Raw genomic sequence first — 13,486 nt, forward strand, 5'->3', positions numbered from 1 at the left:
CACACACACACACACACACACACACACACACACACACACACACACACCTCAGTCCTCTAATCAGAGATCGCTTTACGTCCTCACTAGTACTAATGTATTGTTAAGAAGACACGTTGCAGAAGGACAGGACCAGCAGAGAAGAATCTCAACATGACAAACCAAAGTGGTCCATCCTCGACCCAACACAGCACAAGTGGACTGGAGCCTGAGCTGCAGCCAAAGGACTGCACAACACCACCAGGCATTCCTGAGAGGCACATTCAATTGAGCCATCATCCGCTTCATTGAGTCCAGCCTTTCATTCATTTTCAATTCAGCCATCTCATATTCTGGAGGAGACAGAGAGGGGCAACGGCAGGGGGGGGGGGTCTGAAATGAAAGAGCTGGCAGAGTGACATTAGTGGACAGAAACTGGGTTACGGGGAGACAATGGTGAAAGGCGAAGACGGGGGTGAGAGAGAGAAGGGGAAAACAACGAGCGGAATCGCCACAAACATGTGCTTGCAAGCCTCAGTGCTCACTGGGTACTGATGGAATGTGACTAATGATAATAAGAGAGGGGGGGGGGGGACAGAGAGAGAGGTAGAGAGAGACAAAGAAAGATAATTCCAGTGTCTACTCATAATGGCCCATTCAACACCCTCATTCGCAGTACGAGGGGGAGGGGAAAATAAAACACGTTTCTAATTAGCGACACGATTGGGAACATGAACACACAAACGTGCACGAGCACACACACACGCCTGTAATGAGAAGTCCCTCCTCTGTACACTTTAGACAAATAAAAACACACACACTGTCTCACACACACACACCCCCACACACACAGGAACAGTGGGACTCAGCGAGGCCTTGAGTGAGCGCAGCCCTCTGCAGTCAGTCACTGTCTTACACCAACAAACAGTGTTTACAAAGGATGCTTTAGTGGCTGTGAGAGCCTGCGGTGTTCCATTACACAAACACCGGCCGCCAGCATCCTTCTGGTCTCCACAGCACAACTGTTACTGCCGCGATATACGAGCTGTGTAAACCGTTAGGGCCCCCACAGCACCCAGCAGGAGGCCTGAGGACGGTTCAGGATTGTAATTATCTGTAAACTCATATCTCATATTCATGGGCTACCTATTATTACATACATTATAAAGAAACAAAGGTTGAATATCCTGTAAACCTTGGCTGTAAAATATTTACTCAAATTAAGATTTTTGGGACCTCCTGTTTCTAAAACATTTAAAACAAATTGGCCTCCTTAGTATAATCCCTAGACATGTAAATAGTGTTTTTAGCAGTGAACTATGTGAGACAGTGAGGTGATCACGCGTCGTCACAAACATTCAGACGTGTACTACTAGCGCAGGGTGGGACTACGTCATTTTCTCGTGTCGGCTTCACTACGGCAAGTATAAACTAAGCTTAAGCTGTAAAAAATGTCTAAAAATAGACGTACACTTCAACTGATATAGATATGTTTAGGTGTCTTAAATACATCCACAGCAGTACATAGCTTTGCTCCTGTGCTGGTACTCCTGCCGGTTTCTTTAAACTCCATCTACTTTAGTTAATACACTGACGATGTAAAAGTACCTCATACAACTGAACTCTCCCTTTAACAGGCTGGTGCAGAAGCGCTGTGGTTACTGGTGCCTGCTGCTGCTGGAGCTGGACAGCACTGCTTGGCTGGCTGACAAGAAGTTATTTATAGAGAAACCCCGACAATCACCGCCCATCTAAAAGAACACATTCCTCCTCGGCTGATGAACTTCAGGCAGAGCGGGCGAAGAGGAGGGTGGGGGGGGGATCATCATCCTGCGCTCTCTTCCGGAAAACGTCCTTCCAGAAATTAACACATAAAAAGTCCCTCAGTTTCCCTCATCAGGTCCTTTTAAGGGATGAGGACAGTGGGTTCTGTGGACACAGCTCAGTGGACAGAGCCACTTGTCCCTGCAGAGGAGCTGGATGGGTAAACCAAGTTCCCATGATCGTTAAATGTTTATGGCCCTCAAGAATCCCCCGGGTGGGACAGAGGGTGAGCCTGGACACAAGACAGGACGGACGTCCGCTCTCAGGGATCCCCTCTAGCCTCTAAACCAAACGTGTGCATGCGTCAATCAGTGGTGTTCACTGAGCCCAGGTCAGATGTGACCTCAGCCACTGAAGGACGCCTCCTGCATCACTTAAGTTCTTTTTACCGTTTTCATATCTCACTCCGTTCATGTCGACTGTGACAGTTTTTCTCATTTCGTTTGAAGGAAATCAACTTTCATTCAAAACAGCACAGAATGAATTAAGAAAATAAGTTAGCCAATGAATTTAAGATTTAATATTTGATATTCATACTCACGTTCAGGAGCACCGAAGCAAATATAAGTTTAAAAGTGGTTTTAACTTTTGATTTCTCTCTATCTTCCTCTTCAGAATGAAACTTTTACTTTGAATAATAGCTCAGCACTAACTCATCATTAAGTCAATAGACAAGCCAAAACAAGATGGTTCTACCAGCTACAGTCTGTAAAACAAAATAAAATATGATTTTACAGTTTCAGCACAATAACACTATATGCCTATTACAGTGCATTCACTTAAGAAAACAGCAGAACAATAAAGAAGTGAGCAACACATCCAAGCGTCGCTGCAACAGTCCGCTGAGTCCGGTCATCATGATGTCTGTGGTTGTATTAGATGTTACGAGGGCACAGATGAGAGCAAGTAGCGAGTCATCAGGGCGATCATTAACAGCCACAGCTGCCAGACAGGAAGCCATTAAAGTCACCAGAGTTTATCTGGATCGTAACTCAGATGCAGACAGGTGCGGCTCACATCGTAGAGCGTCTACGGCGGTGCGAGCAATAACTTTAACTCTACTAAAGTGATGATCCTAAAGTTAAAGGTAGGACGTGTTTGTTGTGTTTCTAGTCACAGGACGTCTATGTGGGAGGCTTCCTGTCTGCTGTTGGACACAGTGGCAGATGCGTAGTGTACACGTGCATGCTTTTAACCCCTGCACCGGATTTGGCAAAGTATAGAGTGGCATGTGTGTATTGAATCCTGGTGTATAATTCCATTGTTCGGGGCAGTTACTGTGGATGGCAGATGTCCAATGGGACGCACACACAAACACAGAATAGAAGGGTAGACACACACACACACACACACACACACACACACACAATCATTACCAACATAACACAGCGAGACACACTCTTGGACGCTGCATTTAACTGCTTAGGGGTCTGAGTGGTTTAAAGAGTTAAAAGATGACAGCAAGAAGAGACACTTGACCATAAGAGTCAGAATGAGCTCTGAGGCAAACACTGTGTATGAGAAGTGGTCGTATTCACCGTGACGTCATCCGTTATTTTGTTGACTACTGTTCTGAAGCCTCTAGTTTGGCATTTTTTTCGTCGCCATTTCGTTTTTTTGGAGCCACAAGAAGCGACCATATTTGGAGGAGAGGGTGGAGCAGGAGAGTAGCAAGGCCCCTCCACCACCAGCAGGAGGCACGGAGTGAGGCAGCAGCTGGAAGCTCCAGAAGTCGTGCAGTGAATAGCTGTGCTGTTCCACCAAGAGCTCTGGTGGGCTGGACAGCACTCATCCAGAAGCTAATTAGCCAAACACGACCTTTGACATTGGTCTGCTCTGTCCCCGCCCACCGCAGATCCTGGGCCAGTTATGGACACAAGCGTGTGGCTCCAGCCTGCCTTGAGCTCGGGCCAAGTGGACTTCCACACTGTCGGCCATCTTGTGCCTGCACAGGTGGACATGGACGACCAGCTGACGGGCTTTGGTGGGTTTTCTTCGCTTTCTATTTCGTGGAAGAAACGTTGTCCTCAACAACAGCGGACCCTGAGCACCGTGAACTGTGCCGACAGTGTCCTCTGAACCCCAGAACCCGCCGGCGGGATGGAAAAGCATGTTTTCTTTAAACAATTAGCAAAACTACACTGTTTATCACAACCAGAGGCTGTAAAAAACGTCATTATTGTCAGATTTTCATCTTTCCGACGGTCCTTGAACAAATCATGTGTGACGAACGATTTTGGCAGAAAAAGCAGCCAAAAACAAAGCTTAACATTGAGATATTTTATCGAAAACATTATATTCTACATGTCTCATTTAAAATCTTGCCACAAATAAATTGCTTTCTCTAAACAGATTCTCTAAAAAACGTTAAATTCTGCTCTCTTCAGCGCAACTAGGAAGCCATGATTGACTCGCCTGAGACCAACAATCACGTGAAAAATAATTCTGTGAAACTTGGACTGAACTGCAGGCTGTTAACACAGAGCATTGAGGAGAGGTGGTAAAAATGTGAATAGTTCAATGAATAAAGCACGTAGAGCCACCTTTTTATTCCAACATTGGTGGCACTGTTAGACACTTGGAAACATATTGGATATAGAGATTCCATAGTTTTCCAATTTATGTAAGATTAAATGATCCATAAAATTCTACTTGTGTTTTCTTCTCAATAATTGATAGCATTGTAACAGATATGTTGGAGCAATCCCTTCTTCTAGCCTTAACTGTGCTGGTTCCATAGAGGTGCAGAATTTATATAATGCAGAGAAAATAAAGGCCACATAGAGAAAACTGTGACCAGAGCAAAAAACATCCTCAAACTGCTTGTGGTTCAGAGGGTCAACTTGTTTTTTCTTCAGGTATTACTGGACAGAAATCTGTAGACATCATAGTCATCATGCTCATGTAGACCGTACAAAGTTGCTGTCTAGCACCAACGTTGACGAGAGTCAATGTGAGCGTGTGAGTGTGTGCACACATCTGTGTTTTCATGAGGCAATAACTTCACAGGAAAATTATAGCTTGTGTTTTGACATGCTGATTATGGCGAGGAGAATTATGCACACATTATCAGAAAGAATGCAGAAACTCCTCTGACAGAGAGGAGAAGAAGGGACGACAAGAGCTATTTTTGGCCTTCTTTTTTTTAAATCACTAAGTTCTGCAGCACAGCAGCAGTACCGGGCCTACAGGCAGCTGGACACACAGCACTTACAGTAGCAGTGAACGAATGAATGACAACGTGGTGAGCAGGCTGAGAGAGCAGAGACCTTCTGATACACAAGATGCTGAGTTGTGATGTTTAACGGGTGAAAAGCATGGCATACAACAAGCATACAACATGATTCACATGCAGCGCCACTGTATTTCTGAATAGCCACAATTACATCCATTAACAGTATGTCAACAGTAAAACTCAAGACTTTCATGGTCAGAATCTGGCTCTCATTGACATTATATGAGACATTGCTGACATATACTGTAGATTAAAACAACACTGGCAGCCAGGGTTAATGCTAGATTTGATTTCTGCCATATAGAACAACCACCAGACATATGTTTTAAATAGCCATATAATAGCCTACATTTAAACACAAACGCTGTGATCTAATCAACGTTTGAATGCTGTGCATGTCTATTCATTGTGTTTAAAGCTGGTCTGTCGGCACAGTTGCAGATAACGATCAGGCTACACTGATATTATTAATATTGTACTGTTCATAGAATTAGATTCCACTGGTGACTGCGTAGAATTGTTGATCCAAACATTTCCAATAACTCCAGAGGGTTGTTAGGTGAAAAAGTCAACATTTCTTTGAAAAAAGACAGATGCAATAATTTACAAAATTCACTACATGTTTTTACCCAACGAAATATTGTGCTATTTACGAGTGTTTAGCCTTTCAAAGGCAACATTTTCATGGTATTTAATAAACAGCTTGCCTCACACAAACAGAGGCTGATGAGTTGTATTTATTCAAGAAAGATGATCTAATTAACAAAAAGGATAACTCATTAATCCGATGAATCACATTATTCAAATTAAGACATTTTGTTCAGAGGATTTTATTTTATAATACGACATGCTTCTTTCAAAAAACTCAATAGAAGCTTTGAATATAAAGAAAACCTCAATTCAAAACTAATGTTTGGTACAGCCCTAATTAAATATAACGCAACTTTCTTTTGGAGCGAGCAGTGAGCAATTTGAGCAAAAAATGATTCTACCCTGTGGCAACACAGCTTTAGACCTGATTACAAGTCTGTAAGGCCTCAACATGCGTCAAATGTACCAGATTGTCCGACATGCCTTCAAAAAGTCTGCTGTCATAGCCTCCTCTTGGCTGCATCACAGTGATCAAATTGAGGAAATGGGGATAACAGTCAGTGGAGCACAAGTAAAGGGACAGTGGTAGTCCTGTGAAGACTGACACTTCTTCTGAAGCACGCTGAGGCCTTTGGGCAGAGTGACAGCCAGACACTTTCAAATGAGCGTTTCAGTCAGTGGATGCACTAGACAAATTGGAATGGATTATTACAATGGACATTTAAGGTAATCTATTTTTATGATTACCTTCAATGATCGTTAAGTATTCACATTACTCAGAGAACACCTGGTCTACACAGTCCCTCTGGATCCCCCAGCCAGCCCTGGTTCACCTCCACCTGGGTTTCTTTACGCCTCACCAGATCCAGTGCTGCTGTCAGCTGATCTAGCCTCCCTCTGACAGTCTTATCTTTTGTTTGATGTGGTGTGTGAGTGAACGAATAAAGCCAGAAGCTGCTCCATATTCATGACTCTAGTCAGCGGAGAGAGGACCAGACACACACTCCCCCCTCAGGCCTTGACAGCTTGTTAATGCTACTTGGCCTTGCAGGACAGGAGATCATGCCGTCATCACAATGCTGACTCCGAGAATCAAAAGCAACAGTGCAGCTAAGAAACGAAGTGCGATTGGTGCAAGTTTCCTAGCAACAGAGTTGAAGACCGAATCCCGAGCAACATCCACATTAAAAACTACACTTTCCTGTCTCTTCCTGTGTGTGTGTGGAGCTCAACAGCCAGTCAGCACACACTCACAACACCAACCCAAACTCTCTCAAATCATTTTTAATGATGCTCACTGGCCCAGTGCTGTAGTCTTACTGACACTGCTATTCAACTGAGCTCCTGTCTTGGCTGTTTCAGAGTCCAACACAAAAGTGTTTTGTGAACCCCTAGAAGATCACAAAGCCCATTGTCTCAAAATCTGGCAGGGATGCCCCAAACTACAAGATATGACAGATCGAAGCAGGCGTTTATGTGAAATCAAGTCAAAATGTGACATAACTTGTCATATAATCATCCAACGTCAGGATACCTATACTACACATATTGTAGACTATAATAATGTATAGCCATGTATGGCTCTAAGGATTGCAACTGACCTTTCCTCAGCCCCGCCCCTTTTCGCTTTGTGCTTAGAACCTCAGTCAACTTCCCCTTTTCCTAAAAATAACTACTTCTCTCTTGAGTTATTACCTCAGTAAACATTGTAAACATGAGTTTATGGTCTCAATCTCTAGTTTTAAGTCTTCTTCAATACAGCATGATGTTCATTTAGAGTCAAATAGACCATAAAGCAGGGTATGCCTTAGGGCGGGCTTACTGTGATTGACAGGTATCTGCTGCTACCAGCGACGTCTACGTCACTCCTCCACAGTCCAAATATGGTCACTTCCGCTCATTGGCTGCAAAACGACATGGCGACGGCAAAATCGCCGAACTTGAGGCTTCAAAACAAACTCGACAAACCAACGGGTGACGTCAGGATGACTACGTCCTCTTCTTATACACAGTCCATGGTCTGTGCAGGGTGGGCTGGTCGGTGCTGGAGTCTGAGCTCAAGGACTCCCTGGTAAAGCTGCGTGATTTTGTCCTTTGTTTATTTGCTCTCAGTATGGCTACAGTACCTGCCGCCTCTAAGTAACGTTTGGTGTCATGTATTTAGACTAGCGATTAAGTTTCCTGAGTAAAGTTTTACGATCTTGAATATGTACGTTCTGTCAGCCTCTATATTGCAGCTAAATGGAACCGGTGTGGCCATGTTTCTTTTTGTCAAGCTTGTCTGATCTAGCAACAGTGACTAAGGGGGGCGGGACTTAGTTACAGTTTCAGTCCGTGTCAGCTGATCAGTCCGGCAGTCGGTCCACCACTTCAGTGAATATATCTTATTATATTATACATACTTATATCTTATATATTATTGTACTATTGGATTGATTACAATGAAATATCGTACAAACATTCAGAATTACCAGAGCTTAGATCCGATCAATGTTGATTTACACTTCATTTCACTGAAAGAGAAAAGTGGAAATGAAGCAGAGGAAGCGTAATAACTGAATCATCGTGGCATTTCCTCTGTTTTCTGGCATAATAATTGTACATGCTTAAAAATGTCTAGTCCTCTTTCCACATGTGGAGACAGCTCTGGGATTATTCAACAAGACATGGAGTAAAAACAAAAGCTTAATACCACAAATACGCCACATAATATTGAGTGCGAGAGAGTGAGGTCAAAAGGCTGCATGTCAGGGATTATCTTTTCTGACAGCATTCTGAGTCCATTTAAATTATTCCAATTTATTCTTAATTATCGTTGTCATTTTTTAATGTTCCTCTCTACAGTAAGGAGATTTCAGCTCAACAATTATCTGAGATTATCCACCGTCTGCTACTAGAAAGCTGCATATTCATCAGTATTTCCTTTGCTCATGAATGCAAAACAATATCCGATATGTATATACAACTGAGCCTCTTTTTTCAGGTAAGGTAGAAATACAATGAAACAGATCTCTGGACACTCCTATCATCATTCAGTGTGCAGTGTGTCCCTGAGGCATTAATAGAGATGATAATAAAGACCCTGGTCCTCTGCACATGTCATCAGTGCATGGCTGTGCTGTTATCAATCAGCTCCTCACTCAACAGAATGTTAATCCGTCTTTAGCGGCATCTCTCAGTGAAACTAACCGACAAGACTTCTCATGACTGCATTAGTGTCTGAATGGCTTTGAAAGATTTTAACTGCTGTTAATAAAAAGCAAACAATCCGCAGACGTCGCTCTGGTATTATGTAAGAGGAACTTCTCATTTCTGCCATCCTCTAGACCAGGGGTCCCCAACTGGCCAACCGTGGTCCGGATCCGGACCCAGACGCAGTTGCATCCGGACCCAGGATCTCAAGCCGATAGATCATTTTGAAATCTGCATATTGCAGAGCCAGTTTATACTTTAACCGGCGCATTTTATTCAGCCGTTACGGCACTTGTTCAGCGGTGCAGGAAACACGCCGACCAATGCATTGTAAATCACATCACGTGATGCAGCTCAGCCAATCAAATATGGGTATTCTGACATGTTTCCTGATTCGAGTGAGATGAGATGTATACACACAGACAAGACGAGGAAAGAGAAAGAAGAGCAGGAATATTGCGCTGATCAGAGAAGTAATCTCATATGACGTTCTCTAAAAACAGAAACGTGTTCAGAGAGAACAGAATTTGTAAGCATGAACGAACAGACTCTTATATGTTAATTCTTCCCACAGGCAGTTAGAACCAGCATGTCTCATATGTCCAGAAAGTAGAGCCCAATATGATCAGAATCCTAACACATGAATTCACTGTTCAACAATGATGTTAACAGAGAGGAATAGAGCTGAAACAAGTGGTTTAATAACCACACATAAAGTCCGTGCTCACTGATTTATCTTGTTAGAAGATGACAAAAATATAATATTGTGGCTTTTTTTATTGACATCACTTCTCACCTAAATTAACTGAATTTAAAGCTGCAGGACAATTCAGTGAAATATATTTTTCTAAAATGAATTACTTTATTTTAAGATGCACATTTTTGAAAAGCTTTCCGTTATGTCAGTTATTCTTTAATCCAGCTCTTATTGTACTTGACATGAGAAGAACATTTATTTATGTAATATTTATAATCCATCAGTTAAATTTGAAAACTGAGAATAAGGAGGAGGAAGGACGGGCTGAGGCTCTCTCAGGGAAGGAGGTGGAAAGTTTGGACACACTGCACACTTGAAAAAAACTTAAATTGTGTCTGGAGAAAAGTTGAATGTTTAACAGACATTTCCAGAAATGATTCCTGCTTTGGTTAACTAGAATAACTGCCTCGCGGTTACATCATTCCGACAATCAGTTAAGTTGCAGTTTACGTCCATGTCTATCCAAAATGTCATCCCTTCATTATTTTATTCTTTGACATTTGTGTGAAACTGTCATAATATGAATATGAATTCTTGAGTTACGGCCATAAACGTTTTGTCATTTTGTGAGGTCACAGTGACCTTGACCTTTGACCCCCAAACTCTAATCAGTTCATCCTTGAGTCCAGGCCAAATTTAAAGAATTTCCCCACAGTTGTTCCTGAGATATTGCATTGCAAGAATGGGTTGAACGTACGAATGGACAGACAACCCAAAAACATAATGCTAATAATGATAAGACGTGAAACATGTCAACATGGAACCTAAAGGCTGTCACTATGTAGTCCACCACCAGGCACCAAGGACTCAGCGCTGTGAGCATGAGTGTTGCTCTACACGATGAAGAAGAACTGAACCGGACACTTTTTAGGTTCTAGTAGCCAGATGAGCCATGCTGCTGTGAGGCCAACCTCAGTGAAGGATTGTGAAGTACTGACACAATCCCCCCCCCCCCATAATCCTCTTTCCCTTATAACACTGGTCTTTTTTCTGAGCAGCTGTTAGCTGTGGCAACCTGAGGATAATATTAAAAAGGCAGTGTTCTTGAAGGACGGTCCGTAGAGGTAATTTTTGCAAAGCATGGATAGCGTGCTCTTGGGGAGGGGAGGGGAAGGGCAGACCTGCGCGCGCACACACACACACACACACACACACACGCACACGCACACGCACGCACACACACACGCACACACACGCACACACAGGCTCCTTTCTGTGCCGGTCTGAGCAACAACAAGGGCAGTGCAGAGAGAGTGAAGGGTAAATGTTAGTAGGACTGCCGTGTTGTCTGGTCCTCTCTGAATGCTGTGTGTGTGAGTGTATGTGTAAAACACACCGACCGAACAAAGAGCCTCTTTGTTGTCCCATGCCGCTAATGCTGCTTTTCCATAGTGTTGCCTTAATAAAACATTAGGGTGTGTGTGTTGCTTGTGGAGCCTGGCTTGTTGCATAACATATAAAAGGTGAGCGTGAAGTCGTAAAACAGTTTGAGGGCCACTGCTGGAGCTCTTTTCAGTGTGGAGTGCAGTAAAAAAAAAACAAAAAAAAACTAAATGAGCTTCACAGCGACACAATAAAAAAAATAAATAAAAAATTAGCTGGAAAAAAAACCCAAAACCCGATGAAGGGCCTTGGAGGCTCCGCAGTTGTGAGCAGCTAATGGGATGATACATGGGTGGATAAACGAGACAAACGTAGAATCAAGCGCTCACACAGTCGGAGTCTCTGGGGGGCTAAACCAGAGGACTAATTATTTGTCAACAGATCTGTTGAGCAAAAAATATCTCCGCTTGCTCTTGCTACTGATTCTCTCTGAAAGCAACACCATCGCAAATCTACTGGAAGTCTGTTTCCTAGAAAGCTGAGGAAACAAAGACAATGATATCTGGCCATGATGGAATGTTTTATTATGGGCAACACACCTGCATTTTCTAGCAAAGTGAGAGGCATTACATTACATTTGTTTTTCATAAGACAAGCCATAGTCCACCAAACATCCACTGAGGGCCCTTGGGGATAATCTCTAACCCAAACACATTCCTGTTGACTTCCACAGGCGGCCACCGCTCTGCACCAGGCTGTTAAACACCGTGGAGTCCTCTCTGAGGTGAGCATCGCTGTGCTGGACCTGCTGCTGCTTTGCAGCGCTGGGGTCGACAAAGTAATGTATGGTGTAATTAACATAGCCTGGATACGAGACGTGGACATAGTCACTTGATGTCACCCATTGGTTTGTGCACTACGGTTTCGAAGCCTTCGGCATTTTGGCCGTCGCCATCTTAGTTTTTTGCAACCAGAGGTGAGAGGAGAGGGTGGAGCTAAGTACAACTGAGAAATTTTTAGGAGACGAAATGTTACAATTAACTTTGATGAAGTGAAAACACACTGTGAAAGGGTTGAAGTTCGAAGATGAAAACACAGACAACTCATAGACCGTACAACGCTGTGATATAGGGCTGGGCGGTATGACCAAAAATGCATATCACGGTATTTTGTAAGATTCTGGCGGTTTCACGGTATTTTTTTCCCCGCGTTAAAGCATTAACGCTGAAAAGGCCAGCTCGCAGCCAGCGAGCGGTGAACAGCCGTTTGTGTGGCGTGTCTTCCGTTCCGTCACTTCCGGTTTCCTTCACCTACATTCCCCTGGGTCCTAAGCCCCTCCAAGTACAGCTTCTTATCACCCTCTATGTACATTTATAACAAATACCACACATATTACGGTAATCAGCATTGCATGTGTGTCTAACCAAAATACCTTTTGTTGTTCAGTCTTTGTTCATCCTGTATCGCTCTTTTCTGTTCTTTAATGTAACGTTACTGGAGCGACAGAGCCTCTCCCAGCTGTTAGCAGACTGTTGTTAGCGAGCTGTACCCAGCATGCAGTTCGGCGGTGAAATTTTATAAATTTACAATTATTAGTGTTACAAATTGTTTATGTGTCACAAACTGCTGTGTCGTGGTGTTTTGCCCTGTTAAAGAGCATTAGTTGTGGGTTAATAATTGTAATAAAGTTATAACCATGACTAGGGGTCCCTCTCAATACACTTAAGAAAACTACCTCCGACCGCAGCGCTCTCAGCGGCGAACAATATATTTTGCCGCCTGTTGAAGAGCAACAGAAGTTGTTTCGGCTATGCACCGGTATGACGGTATATGAAAAATTCATATATGGGAAATTAAAACCCAGCCCTACTGTGATAGCAACCTGTCAATCACAAAGTAGCCCCGCCCCTAAAGCATACCCTGCCTTATGGTCTATTTGACTCTAAATGGACCATAATGTACTAAATGAACATCATGCTGTATTGAAGAAGACTTTAAACTAGAGAATGAGACCATAAACTCATGTTTACAATGTGTACTGAGGTAATAACTCGAGAGAAGTAGAGTAATTTTCCCATAGACTTCTATACAACCCTGATGGACATTAGAGAGAATGCAGCATTAAGGCACTTTAACATTGGGTCCACTTTTCAGACCTGGATTTTTGCCTCCCCAACACCCTGCCAGCTCTATTCTACCAGAGCACAAATGGCATACGAACACGCAGTAGGTTATACAGTAGCACCACTTGATTTGTACAGACTGCAATAAACTTGAGCTTCTGTGATTTGATTACCTGCTATAAAATAATATTACCCTGTTCCATTTTATAACGCCTAGATGTACTTCTGCAGTTCAAGTAACTAGAGAGTAGTGTAATCAGTGATGCATTACTCTACAAAGAAAGTAATATTGTAAAAGTGAGTAATGTATTATTTATACATTTTTTGAAAGCAACTTCAGTGCTCCAGGCTGGGAGACACAGCCCAGCAGCCAATTATGGAGCTCAGGAGGGGGATTCTTAATAGCTGCTCACAATGCAGATGTAGTTAATATTCTGCATATGTCATGGGGGGGGGGGGGGGGGG

General features: G+C 43.1%; 1 protein-coding gene across 4 annotated transcripts in view; it reads right to left on the minus strand.

Moving 5' to 3' along the window:
- Window positions 1–13,486, minus strand: part of LOC116400921 (plexin-B1-like) — a 110,365-nt gene that overhangs the window by 50,170 nt on the left and 46,709 nt on the right. The window contains exon 1 of one of the 4 annotated variants that reach the window (XM_031879031.1): window positions 6,487–6,497. The exons of the other annotated variants lie outside the window; for them this stretch is intronic. The gene's annotated coding sequence lies outside the window, so the exon portion shown is untranslated. Of the gene's footprint in view, window positions 1–6,486; window positions 6,498–13,486 lie in introns of those variants that run through there. 4 annotated transcript variants of the gene reach the window in all.

Source organism: Anarrhichthys ocellatus, unplaced genomic scaffold, assembly GCF_004355925.1.
Source record: "Anarrhichthys ocellatus isolate YVR2014 unplaced genomic scaffold, GSC_Weel_1.0 scaffold218, whole genome shotgun sequence".
Lineage (NCBI taxonomy): Eukaryota > Metazoa > Chordata > Actinopteri > Perciformes > Anarhichadidae > Anarrhichthys > Anarrhichthys ocellatus.